General features: G+C 51.4%; 1 protein-coding gene across 1 annotated transcript in view; it reads left to right on the top strand.

Annotated features, from left to right (window-relative positions):
- LOC112643047 (nitric oxide synthase 1 adaptor protein) overlaps positions 1–24,542 on the top strand; it is a 275,681-nt gene that overhangs the window by 88,319 nt on the left and 162,820 nt on the right.

Genomic DNA, 24,542 nt, shown 5'->3' with positions numbered 1-24,542 from the left:
AAGGCCCTGGGGCAAGAAGGTCAGGGTGTCTGGAGACTCCAGAGTCCCACATGGGGATGGTCGATCACACCTCAGAGAATCTGGTTCGCTTATGAGCTACCTACTGAATGCCTGACCACACATGAGAAAATGCATTTATCTTTCCCCTGCATCTGTACTGGGCTGAAAAGTCACTCTGCACGAGAAGCTCTGGTTCTGTTCCTAAGGCGAGCAATCATCTGGGAACGAGTGTAACACGGGGGCAGAACTACTACATGCGTAATCCATCCACAGAGTACTTGGGAAGATTCAGTTCTTTCCAAAGCCAAACCCCCTTTTGCTTTTATTTATTTATTTTTTAAAGATTTTATTTATTCATGAGCGATTCAGAGAGAGAGAGAGACGCAGAGGGAGAAGCAGGCTCCATGCAGGGAGCCCGGTGTAGGACTCGATCCTGGGACTCCAGGATCGCACCCTGAGCTGAAGGCAGATGCTCAACCACTGAGCCCCCCAGGCGTACCCCCTTTTGCTTTTCAAGAAGCTCTTTTTTAATATAAATTTATTTTTTATTGGTGTTCAATTTGCCAACATACAGAATAACACCCAGTGCTCATCCCGTCAAGTGCCCCCCTCAGTGCCCGTCACCCAGTCACCCCCACGCCCGCCCTCCTCCCCTTCCAGCACCCCTAGTTCGTTTCCCAGAGTTAGGAGTCTCTCATGTTCTGTCTCCCTTTCTGATATTTCCCACTCCTTTTTTTCTCCTTTCCCCTGTATTCCTTTTTCACTATTTTTTACATTCCCCAAATGAATGAGACCATATAATGTTTGTCCTTCTCTGATTGACTTATTCACTCAGCATAATACCCTCCAGTTCCATCCACGTCGAAGCAAATGGTGGGTATTTGTCGTTTCTGATGGCTGAGGAATATTCCATTGTGTACATAGACCACAGCTTCTTTATCCATTCATCTTTCGATGGACACCGAGGCTCCTTCCACAGTTTGGCTGTTGTGGACATTGCTGCTAGAAACATCGGGGTGCAGGTGTCCTGGCGTTTCACTGCATCTGTATCTTTGGGGTAAATCCCCAGCAGGGCAATTGCTGGGTCATAGGGCAGATCTATTTTTAACTCTGAGGAACCTCCACAGTTTTCCAGAGTGGCTGCACCAGTTCACCTTCCCACCAACAGTGCAGAGGGTTCCCCTTGCTCCACATCCTCTCCAACATGTGTGGTTTCCTGCCTTGTTAATTTTCCCCATTCTCACTGGTGTGAGGAAGCTGTCTTTATAGCCGTTTCTGCTCGGGAGTAAGAAATCATGTGGTTAAAAAAAAAAAAAAAAAAAGAAATCATGTGGTTGTTTCCGCGGGAGCATTTGAATACTGCCCAGCCCAGCGCACAGGTTCGTGCACGACCCACTTAATGCCCGAGGCCGCAGGGTTTCTCTGTCGCGCCAGGAGGATGGCAAGGACCCCGTCATTGCTGCTACACCATTTGTTCACGTTCCTGCCGTTGGTAACCGAGCAGCCGCTCCTTGTTTTGAGGACTTCTGTGGATTTTTTAGATATTCGTGATAAATACTCCTCAGTTTAACCCTTTGTAAGTGTACAGCTCCGTGGCCTTAGATACGTGCCCGAGGCTCCGTGTCCATCAGCACTGTCTGTGTCCCAAACCTCTTCCTTGTCCCCAGCCCGAGCTCTGTACCCGTTGAATGTTAATCGCCTCTTCTCGCCCCTGGTGACCGCTGTCCTGCCTCCTGTCTCTTCGATTTTGCCTATTCCAGGTTCTTCCTGGAATCTCCCACAATGTTTGCCCTTCCCTGATGTATTTCGCTAAGTCGGATGCTTTCAAGGACCATCCGTACCGTAACGTATATCAGATCCGTTCTGATTGTGTAGCACGCTGTCCTGTGGTGTCTTGCGCTCGGCACGTCCCGCAGGCTGTAGTGCGTGGCCGTTTCCTCTGAATCCCGAGCCGCGGACTCCAGGACAGGGATGCACAGCCGAGGGGCCAGCGCCTCTCTGACCCCCGCTGAAAGGTCCGATCCATTTCTTACGAGCACTTCATGGTTAAGTCCACACTCGTGTCCGCTGTCCCTAATGTTAGTTTCCGGGAACCCCATAAAAGGCAAGATTATCCCCGCTTTGCAGATAAGGGTCCTCAAAGGGGAAATGACTCACTCACACTAATGATCTTACTCTTGTCCTTATCAGTAATAACCAAATTTGAACACAGACTGCGCTGTGTCGCGGCGACCGGCTCCGGCAGAGGGCTTCACGAGTCCTCGGTCCTCCCCACGACTCTTGTGTGGCTTGGGCAGGATCGTGAGCCCGTTGTACAGATGAGGAAGCCGAGGCCTGGAGAGGCTCAGCCACTCGCCCTGAGTCACAGGGCTGATAAGGGGGACATCTGGGGCTCCCTCCAGAGCTTGACCCGGGTACAGTTGTCTTGCCAGAACCAGGACGGGCCTGCCGCCTGCCTACCCCTGGCTCAGACGTCCTCCGACGACCTGCTGCCAGGCCCTGCGTTACCAAATGTCAGGCCGGGCAGCGTCATCTGTGTCCCTGATTGTGCCTTGCTCCGGTCTGGGAACACTGCCAGACGCGGCCAGTGCTAGATGTAAATAAGGCCATCATTTGATTTTTATAAACTTCCTTTTAGAGCTTGAGACCTATATGACCTATATATGTCACACATATATCCTGTGCGACACCCCCCACCTGGACGTGCCAAAGGCGCCTTGCGTTCACTATGTGCAAGAACGGAACCCATCCTTTCCACGGTCTCGTCTCTTTGCTGCGAACTCTGTCCCAAGTCTCGTTTCTCCTCACGTTGGCTTGTCTCAGGGCAGGCGTCTTAGCCCTGCAGGAATGGAAGCCAGAGACCTTAGGACCCCCTTAGACCCTTCTGTGTCTGTCCCCACGCTGCTCATCTTTGCCACTTGTGCCTCTGAGAGGTTTCTCAAACGTGTGTCTCCCGTGAACCCCGACCTGGGGAGGAGGACTGCGGCCTTCACCGCACGGACCGTTGCAGTAGACCTCGGCATCCTCGTGCCCTGCCCGTCCTCCTCCAGCTAAAGGCCAGGCTGAGGGAATGGTCCTGCTTGACAACATTTGGTGATGGTTTGTTGCCTGTGGGCTGGAGGCTGGAGTCTGCTGGGCGCCTCCGGCCATGGGGCGGTCCTGCCTTCCCCTGGGTCTGGGAAGCACCCGCCGCTCTGCGGGGCCTGGGTCTGTGTCCTCGGGACTCGGCCTGGCTCCTGCCTCTCTCCCCGTCTCCACCTTGGCCGCCGTGTCCTTGTCTCCCCAGGGGCTCGGCCTGTGGTCCTCCTCCTAAGAGCCAAGGGGGGACTTTCTCAGCTGCTCGTTCTCCTTCAGTAGAACAGGTGCCGTGTCAGCCCTGTGGGAGCCACCGGCGGGGACGGGCGTCTGGTCCACGGCCGTGCCTGACCCGTGGCAGACGTCGCGGTGGTCGTGGGAGCCCCATCCCATCTCTCCATCCCAGCCGCGGATGTGACTGTGGGGAAGCCTTGAGCAGCCCTACCACTGTCCTTTGCTGGAATGCTCCCCCCCCTGAGCTGTTTCTGGGCTCGAGCCCACGGGGTGTTTCCTGTTTCGTGGCTGGGACTTGGGGCAAGCTCACATCTCTGGACCGTAGGCTCCCCCTTGTAAAGTGAGGGGCGTCTGCCCTGTGGCCTCGTTGCTGCTTGGTGCAGGTTAGAGGAGATGCGGCGTGAAGGCTTCGTAGACTGTCAGGTGCATGTGCAGGGAGGCGGCTGTTGCACCCAAAAGGCGGCGAGACGGGCGGCACCGGCCCCTCGGGCAGGGCCCCTCAAGGGGACAGTGTCCCCCCTGGTGTGGCCAGCCTGGGCTCGGTCTGGTGCTTCCCTCTCCAGGTGCGGGTGGAAAACCTGCTGTGTGTGCCTAGTCTGTGTGGCACCTGTTCCTCCGACTTTTTTCTCTTTCTTCCTTCCTTTCTTTCCTTTCTCTTTCCTTCTCTCTTTCTCCCCCCACCTTTTTTTTTTTTTATCTTTTTAAAGATTATTTATTTGAGAAAGAGTTTAGGGGATGGAGCATAGGGAGAGCATCTTCAGGCAAGTCCTCCACTGAGTGCGGAGCCCGAGGCGGGGCTCGAGCCCACAACCCATGAAACCAAGAGTCAGATGCTTAACCAACCGATCCACCCGGGTGCCCCTTGGCTTTTCAATGGCGTGAAAAATAACAGTGCGGCTGCCGCTCCCGAGCCCCTGCCCCCGCCGCCCCGTCCTGTGTCCCCGTGGAGAGGCGTCTCGCCGCGTGGCAGTCGTCTGCGGGAATGACAAGTCCCCCCTCCGCAGTGAACTCAACCCTGCCGTCTAACTGGCGGGAATCACCTTTGTTAGTGTGACACTAGCTGTTTCCTCAACCACTAACCCTCTGGAGAGGATTTGGCATTCCTTTTGGCCGCTGTCAATGGTATCCTCACCACAGGGCTTGTTAACTGGGGGCGTGCACATCCTGGCTTGCTTGTGCCAAGTGGATCTTTGTTTATCCTGGCCCAGGAGGAGTTGGAAGAGAAGGCGGTTTGAATAGTTCTGGGTGTATATTTGTTGCTAATATTTTAAAACTTGATTTGGTGCCTCCTTAATTCCCCCCCCCCGAGATTTATTTATTGTAGAGAGAGAGGCAGATCACATGCACGCAAGCAGGGGGAGGAGCAGAGGGAGAGCATCTCAAGCAGCCTCCCTGCTGAGCGTGGAGCCTGATCTGGGGCTCGATCGTAGGACCCTGAGATCATGACCTGAGCCTAAATCGAGAGTTGATGCTTAACCGACTGAGCCCCCTTAATTCTTTAGGGTTATGAACCGAAAGCCACTTCATGGAAAAACCAGGAAAGGACAAGGAGGGGATGGTTTCATTGCTTCCAGGTGACCCCGACATCAGACACCTGTAAGAAGCAAGAGTCTAGTTCAAATATACCAATGACAGCAAGTCCATCCTTGGGCTCATTCGTTGTTGCGTAACAGGAGCTGTTCTAAGCACTTGGCCTGTGGTGCCTCCCTGAATCCTCCCAACTGCTGTATGAAGAGGAGCTTCAGTGCCTTGCTCTGGGTCACACGGTCACCTAATGGCCAGGAATCTGGCTCCAGAGCCTGGGCTCCGTCCTCACTGTCTCTGAGGCAGACCCACGTTCCCACTCAGGACGTACCCTCGTTCCAGATCATCTGTAGTCGGACATCGTGTGTTAGCACAGAATGCTGCCTTGACCTCCCCGCCAGGCCTCTCCCTGCACAGAGTCCGCGGTAGTCCCCGTGGGCTTCATCCTGTCCATACTGGTTCTGTCCCGTCTCTGCTTCCCCAGAGCTGCTGGTTGAGCCAGTTTGCTCAGGTGGGGCTTGCAAACAGACCTGCTCTCCCCTGGTCCTCCGCCAAGCGCAGCTGGTGCAGCTGCAGCAGAAGCTGATCAACAGGATCAGGCTGCTCAGAGGGAGGCTGGGGCAGCAGGGTCCCCGGGGAGGCCGCCTGCTTGCTCGGAAGCCCAAAGGCCTAGAAATCCACGCGCAGTTGATGTGGGAGCTGTGATCCTGCTGAAGCTCGTGGCTGTTTGGGTTGGTTTGTCTCTCCTTCCCTCCTTCCCTTCCTTCCTTTGTTCACTGAAACACCAAGAATGAGGTCCTAGGAAAGATAACAGGTCGGAAGGCGGCTCCGAGCCTCTGAACGCTTGTCTGCTCTGGATGCTGTAGAAAGCTGACGTTCCTTACTGAGCAAGGGGCTTTCTAGGGGCTGAGGTGGTGCGGGGCTGGAATCCAGTCTGGCTCGGTTCAGGCGTGATTGCCGAAACCAGGCCTGCTTTGGGGCTGGGCTGTCTGCCCGGTGTGAGGCTCAGACCCCACGATCCTGTTCCTTGTGGGGAGCCGGGCTGGTGGTTCTTCTCGGCCTTGGACTTTGAGGTCAAAATAAAAAAAATTACAATCTCCTGACTTGGGATTTTGGAAAGCACATGGGATGCTAAGCAGCAACCGCGCCAGGTGCCACTTCCAGAGGAGGCTGTCCGCGGATGGGTGCTGGGCGGCCCTCGGCCTTCGCTTACCGCTCACCCTACTGATCGGAAGCCCTGAGCTGACTCTTCTCCTGGCACCTGCTGGCTTCTGCCCCAGCCTTGTCTCCCCGCTCGGCTTTCTTTTCTACAGAGCTCCTTTTCTCAAACTCGATTAGATGTCATTGTTGGCTTGCTCATGTGGTCTTCTTCATTTCGCAGGGATGACGCTTAATTTAAGTAAGAGTTTGGCTGCCTTTACGCTAAACAACTACACCCTGCCAAGGGGCCGGTGGGGAGTCGGTAGCCAGATTGTTTAGTGAAAGACATGGTATTGATTTATGATTTTCACTTTAATCCATTCCCAGACACGCCTGCATTTAATTGCATGTGGGGGGGAGGCGGGCACTCAGTTGCTGCTTTAAGAAAGAATCCGGGTGTCCTGTGTGCAGAGAGGGGAGGCCCTCCCGAGTATGCATGCGGGACCGCTGCGCGTGGGGCAGGTGTGCATCCGGCCTCGGGGAGGCTGTGCTGGCAGGGCTGGCGGGCTCCTCCTCCAGCACACGGCTGCTAGACCAGCATGAGGTCTCTCGCGGCTCTGCTCAATCGCCGTCCGTGGCTCCCTGCTGCCCGTGAACGAAACACGGAGTTCTCCGCTGGCGGGCAGGGGCCTCCCGGGCTGGCTCCACTGTGCCCGTCGAAATTTCTTTTCCATCGTTGTCCAGTTCTTTTTTTTTTTTTTTTTTTAATTTTTTTTTATTTATTTATGATAGTTACAGAGAGAGAGAGAGAGGCAGAGACACAGGCAGAGGGAGAAGCAGGCTCCATGCACCGGGAGCCCGATGTGGGATTCGATCCCAGGTCTCCAGGATCGCGCCCTGGGCCAAAGGCAGGCGCCAAACCGCTGCGCCACCCAGGGATCCCTCGTTGTCCAGTTCTATGGGCAAACTATCTTGGTGGTCTTTGAACGTGTGGTGTCCAGTTGGGCCTGCCTGTCCTCTTCCTCCCTTTCTCTGGAATTCTCTGCCTCTGCTGCCTGCCTGCTGTCCAGTCTTCAAGGTCCACTTCAAATAAAAATCTTTGCTAGGAAATTCTTCTGATTTCTCTGAGCTCTGGCTCAACTCTGCTGCTGTTTCTTTTCTTTTCTGTTTTTTTTTTTTTTTTTTTTTTTTTTTTTTTGTAAGATTTTATTTAAGACAGAGACAGAGAGTGCATGAGCACAAGTAGAGGGAGGGGCAGAGGGAGAGGGAGCTCGATGCAGGTCTCGATCCCAGGACCCTGAGATCATGACCTGAGCCAGAGGCAGACACTTGACCGTGCTTAGGCCACCCAGGTGCCCCTCAGCTGCTGTTTCTCTCTCTCCTCGGGTGTATGTTAGCCTGCCTTGTAATAGGATTGTTCTTATTAAATTGGGACTCCCTGAGTGTCGTGACGCTGTTGGGTCACGTGTGTCCCTGCCGGGATGGGGCTCAGTTCCTGGAGGGTTAACACTGAGCATTTCCTGAGCGAGCTCTGCGCCACTTCTGAGTGCTACACCTCTCCAGCTGGGTGGTCCTCACGGAGCTTTCAGGGGTGAGAGTTGTGTTGAATCTGGGTGGGGGGGGCTAGTAGGGGGCGAGGGGGTGTCATGAGCCATCTGAGTAGCCTGGCTGGTACGGAGGCTTGAGGGTTGGTGGCCCGGTACCCAGGCAGTGCGCTGCCCCACCTGCTGTCAAAGACCCATTCTTCTCTAAACACACGGGGAGTTCATCTCTGCTCAGTGGCAGTCTGCTTTTTAAATTTGTTTAAATAAGCTTTTTACTTTAAAATGTTACTAGGCGGGCAGCCCAGGTGGCTCAGTGGTTTAGCACCACCTTTGACCCAGGGTGTGATCCTGGGGTCCTGGGATCAAGTCCCACATCGGGCTCCCTGCATGGACCCTGCTTCTCCCTCTGCCTGTGTCTCTGCCTCTCTCTCTGTGTATGTGTGTCTCTCATGAATAAATAAAAATCTTAAAAAAAAAAAAATAAAAAAAAAATAAAATGTTACTAGGCTTACAGAATTACTGTAAAGAAAGTACAGGGGTTCCTATATCCGCCCCCCTGACAACCCCCTTCCCCCCTCAATGATTGGTATGGCCTGTGGATGACAATGGATGAACTGATAACAATCCATTATCATGAACTAAAGTCCCTACTTCGTGGAGTTTCCTTAGCTGTTCCCAACGTCCCTTTTCCAGGATCCCGTCTGAGCTGTCCTGTTATGTTAAATCATGGTGTCTCCTTCAGCTCCTCTTGGCGGTGACAGTTGCTCAGCCTTGCCTCGTGTTTGACAACCTTCACAGGTTGGAGGATTACTTGTTGGGCATGTTGTGTAGAGTGCCGCTCAGTTGGGATTTGTCTGGTGTTTTTTTGTTTTTTTTCTAATTTTTAAAAAAAGATTCATAAGAAACACACAGAGAGAGGCAGAGATACAGGCAGAGGGAGAAGCAGGCTCCATGCAGGGAGCCCGATGTGGGACTCAATCCCAGGACTCCCGGGTCACACCCTGAGCCACAGGCAGATGCTCAACCACTGAGCTACCCAGGTGCTGCTGGTGTTTGGTCCTGAGTAACGTGTTTGGGAAAGAAGAACAGTGTCCTTCCCACCACAGTCTGTCTCGGGCCGGTTCTGTCCATACCGTTGATCCCTGTTGATGTGAACCTTGATCACATGACTCGAGGTAGTGATTCTGAAGTGAGTTTTTCTCACTTTCTATACTGTCCTCTCTGGAAGGGACAGTCCCTGTCACCCACAGCTAGAGCGGGGAGTTGTGTTCCGCTTCCTTAAGGGCAGGGTACCCACGTAGGCTGCATGGACTTCTGCGTGGAGATCGTCTCTTCTCCCTCATGCACTTCGTCAGGCATTGAGTTATGTCCGTGTAGACTCACTAAGACTTATTTCATGCTTTGGATTATAACTGCGACTTTATTCTATCGCCCACATTGTTCCTGCTCTGACCACGGAGAGCTCATTCACTTGGGTGATAGAACCCTATCAGCATGGGGGTCTTTGGGGGGCACTTTTTTTTTTTTTTAAATAATTTTCTGGCCCTACAAGATGCTCCAGGCTCATGTTGTAGATTTCCTGACCTAGTTCTAGAATCCGCCATTTCTGTAGGGAGCCCTAGTTCCTTTCACTGGAGAAAAGGGGGTCGGGAATCCAAGATGCTGTGGGCTCCGGGTCTGATCCGTTACCCCTGGACTCGTTCCACCCTCCTCATTCTCCCCCTCCCACGGTGAGAGGACTGGTTCCCACCGTGCGCTCCCTTCATTGTCCAGTTCCAGTGCGGTGGTGTAAGCTGTGAACCCGGGCCCCATGGGGACACGCCGGTCCACTCTTGTACGTACACGTGTACTTGCTTCTGCCTTTAGCTCTGTAGACTCCACGGTCAGGCTCCCACGTTACTTGGGCCAGCACTTCTACCCCCACCTCCCTGGGGGGGGGGCGGTTTCATACGTCTGTGACACGTTTTGATTCTTCTGTAGTTTGTCCTTCCACCCCGGCTTGTCCCCCCTCTTCCCTGCCCCCCAACCTCCCAAGTGATTTCTGTCTTAATTGCGTATATTAAGGGTTACTCTTGTGCTGTGGAGTTCTCTGGGTTTTTGACCGATGCTTAGATGTCTCGTATTTGCCATCACCGGGTCCTACAGACTAACCTCACTGCTCTAAGTAATCCTCTGCTTCACCTGTTCGGCTCCCCCTATTTGCACATGCCTGGCGGCCACTGTGGACACAGCCTCTCTAGCTTCGCCTTTTCCAGAACGTCTGTCCTGTGATTGGAATCACAGTGTGTGGCTTTGTCCTACTGGCTTCTTTCTGTCTCTGAGCCATGTGCACTCAAGAGTCCTCCAGGCCTTTTTGTCACTTGGCAGCTCGTGGCTCTTCACTGCTGTGTAGTATTCCTCGGTGCCGTGGGCCGGCCGCCGTTCGTAGGTTCAGCCTTCCTCACTGGAGGATGTCCCAGTTGCTTCCAGAGTTTGGTGATTATGAGTGAAGCTTCGATAAACATTCCCGTGCAGATTTTTTATGTGAACCTAAGTTTTCAGGATAAATGCCTGGAGGCTTCCACCTCCCCTTCATTTCACCTGGAAAATGTCAGCACGCTCTGAAAACGACCAGTTCTGTTGCTGAGCTGCCCATCTACTGACCTGCTTTCCTGTTTTTCTTTGAGTGGCACGCATTGCCACCTGCGTTGCTGACAACTTTTATTTATTTATTTTTTAATTCTGGGAGGTAATATGGGGAAAATAGGGTGACCTTGTGATTTGGAACAGCTTTGCAGGAGTCGGGGCTTAGTGGAGCCTTGAGGATCCCTCCATGGTGTTGAATAGGAGCTTAACGTGATCCCTGAAGCTGTTTTCACCTTGGGTGTGGCAGGAGGGCCAGCAGCCCTGGGGAGTTTCCTGCAGCTGAGCCCTTCACCCCGTTGTGGCTCTGCGGAGGGGCTGGTGGCTCACCTGTGGCCCTTTCAGGCCTTCGGGTCACATTGAGGTGGCAAGTCTGTTCTCCAGGTAGGTGAGCTGTGTGCTCTGGTTACCCAGTCACTGGTGTAAAGAGGCCCAGGCCCAGAACGCCCTATATTTATGGGGGCAGGTGGCTGGCCTGTCCAGGTGTTAAGCTTCAACATCCTCCGTGCACTAGCTTTTGTTTTATTTTTAAGACTTGTTTATTTGAGAGAGAAAGAGAGAAGAGGGAGTGAGAGCAAGAGCAGGGTGGAGGGGTAGAGGGAGAAGCAGGCTCCCCACTGAGCAGGGAGTGATGTGGAACTCGATCCCAGGACCCCAGGATCATGACCTGAGTGGGAGGCAGAGACTCGACGGACTGAGCCCACCCAGTCACCCCTGCTTTTGTTTTATTTTTAAGACACCTGCACTGACTACTTGCCATGTAGCAAACAGTATGCTACTTTTTCATCTGTTTAATCCTCATAGTGACCTTAGTAGGCGAAGTTTTCCATTTTAGAGATGAGCAAAGTGAGGTCGAGAAGGTTAAATAGTGACAGAGTAGCATGAGATTGAACCCAGCTCTCGATGGCCGAGCTTCTCGGTCCCCCACGCCATCTCTGGAGGGAGGCACGACTTGGGGGTGACATGCACGTGGCCTCGGAGGCATGGGCTGGGGTGACGTGTCCTTGGGCTCACCTGGGATGCACGGCTGTGTGGGAACTGCTGCAGGAAGGGTGGTTCCTGGGCGAGTGAGAGGCAGGGCCTTGCCCCGATACTTTGACTCTCCCTGGATGCTGGGCCAGGCTGCTGGCTGATTCAGGCTTAAGTTGTTTTCATTCTGGAAGTTGTCAAATTTGTAAAAGCAGATGAGGTGAGTTCCTTGTATGCCTGTCACTCAGGTACTTGAATTATTAGGATTTTGCAGTTTCTGCTTTCTCTCTCCTGTCATAGTTTATGTTTTATTTGTGCCTTTTCTTGTTTGTTTGGAACAACATCCATGAGGACACTGTAACCGTTGGCTCACCCCCCCGATCTGTGTGACATCTCTCCTTTGTTGGGATGATTTTCTCACCGTTGCGCATCACGTGGTTGTGGCGTGTTTGTTTCACTTCACAAATATTTGTATTGTCCCCATCCTCTCCGTACCTTTGTCTGAGTCCTTCACAAATATGAACTTTATTTTAATAAATTATTAACAATATTATTCCTCATAGTGATCTCCTAAAGTAGGTATTCTTTTTTTTTTCAAGAAATTTTAGAGTTGAAAAATCTCTATCAATTTTTTTAAAATTTAGAAATGATGAAACCAAAGTACGGAGAGGTTGAGTAACCTGCTCTGAGTCATGCTGCTAGTAAGTGGTGTAGCCGTCCTTCAAACCCAGGCTGTGTGGTTTCATAACCTGGACTCTTAATTGCCACCCTTGTGCTAGAAATAGGATTAATTCAAATACCATTACTGTTGCCCATTCCCCGGTACTAGAGATACGGGAAGGAAAAAAGGAGCTCTTGGCCTCTAGATGCCCCCAGTATGGCGAGAAGGGCCTGAAAACCAGTAAATATTGTAGCACAGAAGAGTAAATGCTCTGTAGATGGGAAAGATCACGCAGGACCCCCTGGGGGAGCCAAGGTTGGCCTCACAGAAGCCGGGATCCTGGAGCTTGGGTTGGAAGGATGGACGAAGGGGAGGGAAATCCAGGCGGAGGGGTCCCCAGACTCTCGAGGGGGAGAGCACAGGGCAGGCTGGAGAGAGAGGCATGTGGCACTGGATTCCTCCGGCCACAAGACATGAAGGCACTGCCTTGCCCACAAAGAAGCTTTGACTTTCTCCTGCTGCTGCTGGGGACCTGTGGATGCCTTTTAAGCAGATGAAAACACGGTGAGGAAGGGGTGTGTGATACTGAGCCCTTTCTAGGGGCAGAGTAGAGCATGGATCGAGGGGAGAACAAGATTAGACACCTTCATTCGTGCTGGCAGGAAATGCTGGGCCCCAGTGGAGCCACAGTGGGCGGGAATGAAGAGCATGGATCTGAGGGTGAGGACCAGGCGTCCTTACTATGCACGGGTTCCTTCTCAGGACTTCGGAATTATGGGGTCGCCTAGGAAAGCAACAGCGTTCATAACATCTGCACCTTCACTGATGAACTGATTGCTTATAAAATGGCCCTGGGGCACCTGGGTGGTGCCGTCGGTTGAGTGTCCAACTCTTGGTTTCAGCTCAGATCATGATCTCAGGGTTATGAGATCAAGCTCATGGGGCTCAGTGCGGAGCCTGCTTCAGACGCTCTCTCCCTCTCTCTCTGCTCCTCCCCCACTGCGTTCTTTCACTCTTTCCAATAAATAAATCTTTAAAAATCAATCAAATGGTCCTAATGGCGAATGTGCCGTAAGGTGACCCACCAGTGCATCATGTCCTTGTATTAACCTCCCTCCCACTCCCCCATCGAGATTGTGTCCCTTTATAGTAGACTGTTTGGAGCAAGAGCTTCTCCTGAAGGCTTAGAAGAGCCGCTGTGTCTGAGGGGTCCTGTGGAAAGGAAGTGAGGCAGTGCGTAGGAGCTGAGTGACCCCCAGCCGCCAGCCAGCCAGAGGATAGGGGCCTCCGTCCTCTAGTCCAGCTGCAGGGAACTGAAATCTGCCAACAATGGGGAGCTTAGCTTGCAAGAGGACCCGGGGTGCAGAGTGGAACACCACATGGGCCGCACTGTGATGGCAGCCGGTGGGACCCCGAGCAGAGGGCTCAAGCTGGCTCCAGGGAAATGGAGAAAATAAACATGGTTTTTGGTAAGCCCCGAAATTTGTGCTAATTTGTCACGAAGCAGTAGAAAGCTGAAGCCCGCCCCGTTCGGCTTCTCCCCCCAACACCTGACATCTCTTCTGGTCCATCCTCAAGGGCCCTTGGCTCCTGTTTTCTTTCCACTGCAGCAGCACGATGCAAATCTGATGCAAATACATTTCGAAGTGAAATTGCAAATCTTGCAGAAGATGTCAGGATTCCAGTTAGTCAATAAAAGGGTTGCTGGAGAGCTGCTCGAACCTCCCCGGACAAATGAGGACTGGGCAAGGTTGGATCCGCTCGTCACTGGCGAGAAAAACAACCAGCCTGCTGACAAGCAACTGGCTTCCAAAGAGGATGTGAATGTCTTTGAATATTAAGAAACCGCTCCGAGAACACGTCAGCCCCTGAATAATTTCTGCAGAGATTGCCCTCGTGTAGTCGTGGGCGTGCAGGTCCGCGGTGAAGGACGTCATCCCGTCGTGTAGTCGTGTCGGAACGAAGGGAGGAGTACGACAGCAAATCAATGCTCAAGCCTTCCTCCAGTTTAAGAATGGAGTCACCGGCTTCTGGTGAGTGGAGCTGGGATTTGAACCTCGCTTTTCCACGTTGTGGGGCGTTCCAGCAAGTGTCCTCGGCGCCCCCCCGGCCCCGGGTCTGCGCAGGCCGCCCCGCGTGCCCGCAGCTCCCTGAGCCTGGCTGGGGCGACACCCAGGCTGCAGCCTCGCTCCTGTGTGGCAGTGGGTCGCAGGATCCCAGCTGTTGAGCAGTCAGCACCATCTCTCTATTATTTTCTATTGCTGTTGTAATAAATCACCACGAATTTAATGACTTAGTGTACATTTGTGATCGTTCGGTCTGAAGTCAGATGTGGGTCTCACTGGCTTAAAATCGAGGTGTCCGCGGGGTTGTGTCCTTTGCTGAGGGAGATCATTTCCTTGCCTTTTCCAGCTTCGGAAGGCTCTGCTGATACCTGTTGGCTCCGGGGCCCTTCCCCTCTGTGTGTTCAAAGTCAGCCCTGTCACGCCTCTGATGGTTCTTCCACGGACACTTCTCTGATGCTCCTCTTCTGCCTCCCTCTGCCAGCTTTAAGGACCCTGCGATTACATTGGGCTGCTAGATGACCCATGATAATTTCTCCATAGAAGAATTTTTTTTTCTTTTTTAAAGATTTATTTTAGTGTGTGAGCTCGAGCGTGTGAACGACAGTCCATATGTGCTCGTGTGGGTGGAGGGAAGGAGAGAGGGAGAGAATTTTCAAGCAGACTCCCTGCTTAGTGCGGAGCCCAATGTAGGGCTCGATCTCACGGAGATCATAACCTGAGCTGAAACCAAGAGTGTGATGCTCAACTGACTGAGTTGAGCCACCCAGGCACCCCAGAAGGGCCCTTGATTTAATCACACCTGCCAAGAACCTTGGCTGATAAAGCAACCTGTTCAAGTGTTCTGGAGATGGAGACGTGGATGTCCTTGTGTGGGTGGGAGCATTATCCTGCCTGTCCCAGGGTCCATTTGGTGACACTACTTGGCAGCTTGTGTTCATTTTATGCTAACCTGATTCCACCTTCCAGAACCTGTTGCTTTCACAGATTACTCTTCTCTTTTGGCTAACTTGGTGACTTGAAGAACTATAGAGTCTTGATGGGGTTGATCTGAACAGCCACGTAGTTGAGGGGCTGGACTCCTTCCTCAGGCTGGGCTTGAGGTATGGTAACCTGCCGTGCACACTGGGACAGCACGTCCCAACGGCAGGGACTTTTGCTGTCTGAGCCGTCTACAAACGGTCTCCCAGAGCTGCTAGGATCCCTAAGAAGGGGATTGTGATGTAATTTCTAGTAACAGTGTTGCCCATGGTGTAAAAGTCAAAATAATAACGAGGAATGTCATGGGATTTGTGATGAAGGACACATAAAAGCTTCTGCACGCAGAGTCTAGAAAGAATGCACACACACTACCTCCTTCTCTAGAATCAGATTTCGATTCTGAACCTTTGGCTGACATGTCCTGTCTCTTCCAGGAGACAGTGAGGCTCTGAAGTTGTTCCCAAGATTCACCAGGAGTACATCATGAGAGGGGTTGAGCTGGATGATCAGCTCTGCCTGGGACCAGAAAAGCCAGTTCTTTCCTTCTTTCAGAGTTGCTTTTCTTTACTCTGTGTGTGTGTGTGTGTGTGTGTGTGTGTGTGTGTGTGTGTGTGTTTGTGTGCGCAAGCGCGCACAATACACACACATATATATGTATAATTTGCAAATGTTAAAATAACACTTATAATTATGGCATCAAGATAGGGCAGTCCTGGTGTGATGTGTCTATATCTGGCACCATTTGTTCAAGACCTCAGGAAACACACAGTGAGACGGCATTTTGGCTGGCACCATGTTATAACGCGTGTCTCTGGGCAGAAGTCTTAATGTCACTGTGCTTGCCTCTGAGATGTTGTGATTGTCTCCCACAGATGAGTGTTTAAACCCTGTGAGATATTTCCACGGTGCAGTGAATTATTTTAAAATAATAACCCCTGTTCTCTTTGGTATGAAGCCTGTTTCACATTTATTGTATCAAAGTGTTCTAAAGGATGGGGGGGGGGGGGAGAAAAAGAACGCAGAACTTGCCAGCGATCCCACTGGCCAGAAATAGCCACAGTAAAGCTTTTTAGTGTATATCTCATAGGATGTAATTTTAACAAAAAAGGAATATTTTTTAACTAAAAGATCTTGTCCTGTAGAAGGTTTTGCAGCCTTTTTTTTTTTTTCAGTTAATATTTTATAAGATTGCTTCATGGCATTAGTCCTTGAAAGCATTGCTTTTAATGGCAAGTATATTTACGTTCTCGTAGATGGATATAGCATAACTATTTAACCAGGACGATGTTGTTTGATATTTAGCTTGTTTCTAGTTTCTCGTAGCTCTCTGTCAATATCCTTGTAGTTCTATCATTGAATCCGTTCAGAATTATTCCTTTAGACTAAATTACTAAATGGAATTGTTGCATTCAAGGGTATGTAGAATCTTAAGGCTTTTGATACGTACGTTGCCACATCGTCCCCCCTGCCCCCCCCCCCCATCATATCCTTTGGGTGTAAGAGTGTGCTGGGTTCGCCGTCATCCTGTCCAGCATGCCGCGGTGTGTTACAGATCTGTGAAGCTAGTTGAAGAGAGGACATGGAGTAGTTCATGGAAACAAAGGTCCCTGATGGTGAGCTGGAATCTGATTCAGAGTGGCCTTGCTGTGGCAGCAGGTGTCCAGAGCCCACGACCACTTGTCTGCTGCCCTGATTGAGAACTTCTCCGTGTCTGAGATGCCACGTGGTGCGCTGGATGGAAAACAATCTGTGTGTGCCCCTGCCTGATTCAGCTATACTCACACAGCCGTGTAGAGAACAGAGCTAAGAGAGCATTTGGAGGAGTCTCCAGGGCCTCAGAAATACGGTGCTATACCCTCCTGTTGTCTTCATCTCTAGCTTGCCATTCTCAATGTGAGGAGGCCTCTTGTAGCAGGGGGATCTCTTAGCAGCCTAAAGTCAACCAATCTGATTGCCCATTGACGACTTTCTTATCTGGCCGGTGGAGAAAGGAGCTGGACTCTTGAAAATTGGGACTGATTCTAATTCTTAATTTTTTTTTTTATTTATTCATGAGAGACACAGAGGCAGAGACACAGACAGAGGGAGAAGCAGGCTCTTGAGAGGAGCCCAATGTGGGACTCAATCCCAGGACCCCAGATCATGACCTGAGCCAAAGGTAGACTCTCAACCGCTGAGCCACCCCGGTCCCCTGATTCTCACTCCTGTTTAGGATCTCAACAGGAACAGCCCCTGGGCAAATGGCACCCTGGAGTTTTCAGATAAAAGATGCTATTTTGCATAAGCAAATGATGCCCTTTGCAACCATTTTTGCAAATTATTTGTGGCCTGTTGGGAAGCTTGCTCAGTATTCTGTTCCGCAGACTTGTGCTCTGTGAGAATTCTTCCTTGATTTCTATTGCTGGAGTTGGGCCCATCATGCAGTCTCTTTATAGGCCGTTTTCATGATGCTTGATTAATGCTCTACTGTTAATGTCCCTTCTAAGACCTGGACCACTGGCTTTATTGAAATGGGCTTTTTCACGTGCGGGCCCACCGCTCATGGGTGTCACGTGGCCTGAGACCCAAGTCTGGCAAACACTGAGAATAGCTGGAGTGTTTCAGCTTTGGCGCAGAGCACGATCTGGCTGGCCACTGTTGAATCTTTGGGAGAAGTGACAGGCAGGCTGGAGGTAGACCGCATTGTGGTGGGATCATTATGTCACCCATGAAGTGCAGGAACTTTGGTTAACAATACCAGGGAAGGGGGATCCCTGGGTGGCGCAGCAGTTTGGCGCCTGCCTTTGGCCCAGGGCGCGATCCTGGAGACCCGGGATCGAATCCCACGTCGGGCTCCCAGTGCATGGAGCCTGCTTCTCCCTCTGCCTATGTCTCTGCCTCTCTCTCTCTCTCTCTCTCTCTGTGTGAGTATCATAAATAAATAAAAAAAAATTAAAAAAAAAAAAAAACAATACCAGGGAGATAAGGGCTTTTGTTTTTTCTTCAAAATTGAAACCATTGGCCAATACTAGGATTATTTCAGCATGTTCCACAAATATATCAAGTTTGGATTTGTGTCGTAGTCTGTGTGTTGTGGTATTTATATCCTGTCATTTCGCCTTACAATAGAAGGTCTGAGAGTGATCCTTCATACATCAGACGTGTATTGGGTATTAATAGCCACCCCAAATTATCCCTTGAAGCTGCCATTGTAAAAAGCAAAAATATCTAGGCAGGCGTTATTCAAAACATGGAAAAAGTTTAAGGTGCTTATTTAGTTCTGCTAACAAGTTATTACGGAAAAGCTGGCGTATTTTTGTCAGTGGTCTGCTAATTCTTAGGCAGCTAGTTTTCTATAATTTAGATGCCAAAGAACACACCTTTGCACACAGAGCCAGGCTCCTCATACTTAAAACACCGGGCACAAGCCATTTCTTTAACAAATACTCATTCATCAACGAGTGTTCGAGTGGCTTTATCTGCTAGCATTCTAGGCCCTGGGAAGCAGACGGAGGAGGTCTCTAGCCTTCATGGAACTTACGGTGGGGACGACTGGTTACAGTACAAATACATCACGAACAAGGTGACGTCAGGTAGCAGTTCAGTCCTGTGAGGAAAATTCAGTGATGTGACCAAGGGGAAGGTGGGGTGGGCTCTTTTGGGGCCGCCTGCGAAGACCTTTGGAGGAAGCCTGGGTGTTGACCATGAGCCAGCCTTGCTTGACCTTTGTTGGCCTTGCCGAGAGTCGTTCATGGCTGAGGGATCAGCGCATACAAGACTGGGGGCAGGCGTGAGCTTGGCCTCTTCCAGCAACAGGAGAAAAATTCTCATGGAGCATGAGGCTGAAGAGACGGCCAGGCCCAGATCATGCAGGAACTTCCAGGCCACGGCCAGGGAGGAGTTTCCTACCATTTTATAACCCAGGGCTGCATGTTGGCACCAGATGAGATTGTGTGGAGCTTTGCTTTCTGTGGCGGTTACGAAAATAATGTGACTTTTGTAGCGACTGCCCTACTTTCTGCCCTTCCCTGGCCAGGTGCGCACAGAATGGGGTTCATCCCTTTCCTGTGGTTGCAGCCCTGCAGATACTTGGCTCCCCCGATCTCCAGGCTGAATTCAAGCTCTCGTTTTACAAGCCAGCCTTCCCTGCTTGGATGGACTCGGCAACCCCAGGGTTTCTCTCCTCCCTGAACATACTTCAGGCATTGGTAAAATTCTGGTGGTTGTGCGCACGGCAGTGGAAGAGGAGGGGTGTGCTGCTAGGCCAGGCCTAGTCCGGGTTTTGGAAAATAGCGTCTGTTTCCAGAAGCCAGGGAGTGTCTGTTGTGTTGCTTTCCTGGAGTCCTGAACGAGGAGGAGCCCTGATGGAGGTGGCCCCCATCAGCACCGCCCACCACCTCACAGCTGAGCTTGGCCACGTCAGCCTTGTTTAATAAAGCAGCTCTGCTCTTGGCCTCAGTTGGATTATCCTTTAGCATTTCAGCGTGGGCACACACCACTGTCAGTGTTCACACAACAGCACGCGGGTTGGAAAGGACCCCTGAACCTCCCCTGGGCAGTGTTGTCGCGACTCTTTCTGGGTGCTCTTCCCCTGGGAGCCTTTCCTGCTAGAAAGTGCCTCCTGTGCAATGCCCTGCAGTGCAGAGTTCTGCCGGGACAGCCACTCCGCTTCTGTTTCCACACACCCCGCCTCGGCCGCCACGGGGTCCTGCCCCAGCTGCTGCAGGCTCTGGCTCGGAGGGACCGTGGGAGGAGAGGCCTGGGCCTCCCAGGACTCTTGGTGTGTATACTTTGATTTACTGAGTTGCTTAAGGATCTGTGTTTGGGCTGGCAGAGGAAGATAAGAGATTCCAGAAATTCTTGCTCTCTCCCGGGTTGCTGGCTAAATTCCCTTTTCCTCCTCCGTGACAGAGGCCTGGGGCCAGAGGGGAGGTGAGCTCACACTGATCCTGTAATTGACCTCTCGGTGTTGGTCACTGACTCTTGACCCTTCTGATCAAGATGATTTATTGGCCCGTTATTTTTAATAATTATTATTGTTACAATGACACCATTCATTTGGCTGAGGCCTTCCTCTGTCGATTGAGAATTGGATCACGTGGGGGCAACGTGCTCGTCTAGATCCTGGCATGTGGTTGGTGCTCACCTAAGGGGTTCACTTCTACTCAGCTAGAAGGTGATGGTCCTTTTGCAGGAGAGTGAATTGTTTGGGGTTCTCAGGCCAGTGACCATATTTTTGGTTTCCCAGCTCTGTGTCCTGGATTATTCGAATGGTCTAGGCCGGTGAGTCCTGAAGTGTGGTCCCCAGACCGGCAGCATCAGGCTCACTTGGGAATGCCAGAGAAATGCAGAGTCTCAGGCCCGACCTAAGAACCCCTGAACCAGAAATTCTGGGGTTAAGGCCAAGAATGTGTGCTTTAACAAACCCTCTGGGTGATTCTGAAGCAGCTTGAGTTTGAGAGCAGCTGGTCCCAGCCATCGACCTGGCGTTCTCAGGGATACTTCAGGCTGTGTCTCAGACTCCAGTGTGAGATGCGCTGCTCCCAAGGTGGTCCTGTCGAAATGGGAAGGGTCTCAGGGGTGGTTTGTGGTTTGCTTTTGGCGACTGGCCCTTTGGAAGCAGACCTTGTGAGCATAGCACAGGACGTGGTGGGGCAGGCTTGGAATCGGAGTGAAAGGATGAGCAAGAGGGCTATTATGATTTGTTAATTCAAAATAAGGGGTACAAGTAACGCTTGTGTTAGAGAACCAGGCCAAGAGGCCTGATGGCCGCCTTCACCCCCCAGAAAGGATGTCCCCTGTCAGGTGGCTTTGGCAGCGAGTCTTGGGCCAAAGGCTTCTCTGGTCTGTGCCTCTACGGGCTAAATCCATATTTGCTTCTAAGACTCCGCGTCTCTCTGCTTCCACGGATGGCCAGTCCCTTTCTGATTTGGGTATAAGTCAGTACAGATACAGATTCTAAAATAACCTAACCTGGTTATAGTCAGGTTTACCAGTCTGTGGACCTTGCTCTGTCTTCCTTATTAGGTGATTTTGCAGCTTTCTGTGTGAATCTGAAAGGTGTTTGGATTTTAAGTTAAATGCTCCGCCAGAGACCTCACATGCTTGGGCCCACGTTTTTATGCAACAGAAGGTGCCCCCACTTCCTTTACAGACAGACGGGCCACAGGAGAGACTTTGAGCAGGTGTCTAGCCCAGGCTCCTCACTGCAGCCAGACCTTCTGACCCCCGGTGAATAATTAGGATGTGCCCGTGTGAGGAACCCACAGCCTCTGCTGAGAAATCCCTGTGTGAGAGAGCAGCCCACCTTTGGAGAGCACTCGGGATGTTGAAGGGAAGTTTTGACAGTTACGGGTTTTTCTTAACTATTACTGAAAAGGTGATTCTCGGGCTGTCGGGAGGTTCCCAGATGCCTTAAGCAGCAACGCTCTTGTGGCCGCAGAGTGGCTGAGGTTGGGAGCCTGGACTGTCTTGTAGGAAGAGGCAGCTCTAGATCCCTTCTTTTATTTTTTAAAAAATATTTTATTCATTTATTTGAGAGAGAGAGACAAAGAGCACACGAGCTGGCAGGGGAGAAGGGGAGAGGGAGAAGCAGAGACTCCCTGATAAGCAGGGAGCCCTCCATGGGGCTTGATCCCAGGACCCCGAGATCATGACCCAAGCGGAAGGCAGACACTTCACCAACTGAGCCCCCTCCAGGCGCCCCAGACCCCCTGTTTGAATTCTGCTCAGCCACAGGCCATCCCTTTTGGGATCTCTAAAGGCCGACCTCAGGGCTGTCCCAGCCTGAAGTGGGGGTACACTGGGGTGAAGGGAGAGGAGATTCCGGGCCATTCTGGACTAGAGTTTGTCCCAGTTGCCTGGCTTATAGGGAGGAACCTGAGGCACTCAGGGCTGTTGGGAATGCTGGTGGCCGAAAAGCCTCCAGGAGAGAGAAAGCAGAAAAGGCCCCAGGGCTTGGGAAGGGAAACCAAATCAGCCATCAGGCCTGAGCAGAGGAGGGGCCCGCGTTCAAGAACTTGTGTTGATGGAGCATTACGTGCGCTTCCTTTTTCTCTTTGCCATTTACTACGTCTTTGTCTAGTTTGCTGAATAGCAGCCAGAAGGCTCTAAATTTCCTTGGCTGCCGTTGGAATTTAGCTGGGTTGTCTGTTCCCTTCCCCGGCCACTCCCTGAAGACTCTCCCCTGGTTTCGGAGGTGGCCAGGGAAAGGGGGCGCTTCTCAGAAATCAGCCAAAGCTTGTTTGTTTTTTTTTTTTTTTTCCTATTTGTTCCAGACTCTTTTCCCCAAGCCCGGAACCCTTCTTCCTCCCTGGTGTGCCCGCCCCACACCAGTTGTTGGATGCTGCTGCTCTGTTTTCCATTTCTCCATGGATGTTTCTTTCCTATCTTTTCTAATTAAGAGGTTACCTTTCCATCTGAGCCATTGGCAAGTATTTGCCAGAAGATCTAAGGCAAAGCTGCCAACTCGCTGGAGCGTGACACGGCTGCCAGGGCTGCCCGTCTCCCCGGCTCCCCGGAGATGCGACGCTGTCACTGCAACAAGTGTCAGATAGACACACGCTGCGTGCAGAGCTCCCCATGCGTGGCCATAAATAAATATCCCAGATGGATCTGCCCTAGTTCCGATCTCTTGACTACTCTCCTCTTTCAAAAAAACAAAAAACAAAAAACAAAAAAAAAACACAACAACAACAAACAACAAAATATGATTTCCCAACTTTATAGTCACTACCTCCCTGGACTCCTCTATATTCCCTCTTCCTTTCTCCAACAAAATAAAGGACCCAGAGCACCCTTCACTCCCTTAGCATAGAGCAGATAGTACAGTCCCGTGGCCGTGACCAGTGGGTGAGCGAGCTCTGCGCAGCCTCGTGGGTCACGGAGAGCCTGGTTGGTCCATCGAGGCAGCTGGTGGGCTCTGGGTTGGTTTGGGAGCCCATCGCTGGCTGAGGAGAGCCCTCTCCATATTGAACTAATCTTCAGGGCTGGCTGTGCCCGTGTTTTGAGACCTTTTCTCAAAGGGCACTGTGGTTTCTGCTTTCCTGTTGGAAGTTCTGTGTCTGTGGAACAGCTCCCCACAACCTTCAAGATTTGTACTCTGTTCCAAAGGGGCTCTTGGAAATGGAAATGACTTTTTTTTTTCTTTCTGAAAATGATCTCACAGATGATCAAAAGGAGCACAGAAAAACCGTAGTGTGGGGTTGGCAAAGTTGCCAGTGTTCTCTACCTTTGGTCTGGGCTCGTGGGTCTGAGACAGTGTCTCGCCAACAGTCCTTGGCTGTCCTTGGGGATTGGGGCTGGAGAGAGACAGAAGGGGAGGTAGGAGGGGGATATTAATGCTGCGAGGAAGTCTAACTTCTGCTTTATCCTAGGAGAAGCATGAGGAATTGGGTCGAGATACTCAGTCTTGACAAAGCTTGTGAAACTAGAGTCTGCTGTTGGGCATCCTCTTGGAGGGTTTGGCCAGCGGCTAACTTGGGTGCATTGCCCGGCTGGTGCTAGGAAGCCTGGCTGCGTTGGAATTGCACCTGCCCGCCTAGTAGCAGAGGAAATGCCAGAGAGGACATTCTCCGAACACTGGGCTGCCACTTAGTAGCTCTGTGATCTTTGTGAAATGTGTTTCCTTTTTGGATGAAATGGGGGTGGGGACAGTGACTGGAGGGCTCTCTGGGGATTACATGAATGCTTAATCTAGGGCCTGGCATGCAGTAGTGCTCAGTAAATGGGAGCTGCCATTAAGAATAACAGGATGGGGGCACCCGGCTAGCTCGGTTGGAGGAGCATTTGACTCTTGATTGCGAGGTTGTGCCCCACGTTGAAGGTAGAGTTTACTTAAAAAACAAAACAAAACAAAACAAAAAAAACAGTATTTATGATAGTAAAAAGGGGGGACCTGGGTGGCTCAGTTGGTTAAGACTCAGGTCATGATCCCGGGGTCCTGGGATGGAGCCCCACATCGGGCTCCCTGCTCAGCGGGGAGTCTGCTTCTCCCTCTCCCTCTGCTCATACTCTTATTCTCTCTCTCTCTCTCTCTCAAACAAATAAAATCTTTAAAAAATAATAAAAGGAATAGCAGTATTGATGGATTCCAACATTACTGTTTTTCTTAACAGCATGAAGTTGGCGCCCCCTCTTTACGGTCCTTTATGCTCACTCACAGTGTGTATCACCCTGTCCGTTAATTGCCAACGTGTTTACTGTCTCTGCGAGGGTGTCCTGAGGTCCTGGAAAGCCCTGACCTGTTTAAATTGCATCCCAGCGCCCAGCACAGTGCCTGGCACTTAGGTTGGGCTCAGCATCTAGGCACTGAATAAATAAACGAACAAACTCTGCTAATTGAGAACAAATGTTACAAAGAAAAGTCAGACTTCTCTTCCTTCCGCTCCAGGTGAGCATCCTGTCCTCCATGCAGGCTGGGTATACCTGTTTGGACTGTCTTCCCAGTTACCATGGTATTTGTCCTACCCTTTCCTTTCTTTGTGCCCTCCCTCTTGTTTTACAATGCCACTCATCCTTTCTGTTACCATCTGGCATCCCTGTCTCCCCTCCGGTGTCCTCCCCAGCCACTCCTGGCAATAGGAATTCGGTTCTCAGGCCCTTATTCTTGGGTCAAATTTTTGTGGGATAGCTTGAGCCTTCCAACTAGATTGCCAGCATCTTGAGAGCAGCCCTGTGCCATATATCATATGCCTTCCTCTAGGTCATGGATCAAGGCCAGGTACGTAATTGGTTTTAAAGAAAAAGGTA

This window comes from Canis lupus, chromosome 38, assembly GCF_003254725.2.
Source record: "Canis lupus dingo isolate Sandy chromosome 38, ASM325472v2, whole genome shotgun sequence".
NCBI classification, from domain to species: domain Eukaryota; kingdom Metazoa; phylum Chordata; class Mammalia; order Carnivora; family Canidae; genus Canis; species Canis lupus.
Note: the sequence above shows the minus strand (reverse complement) of the source record. Positions and strands in the feature narration are given on the sequence as shown.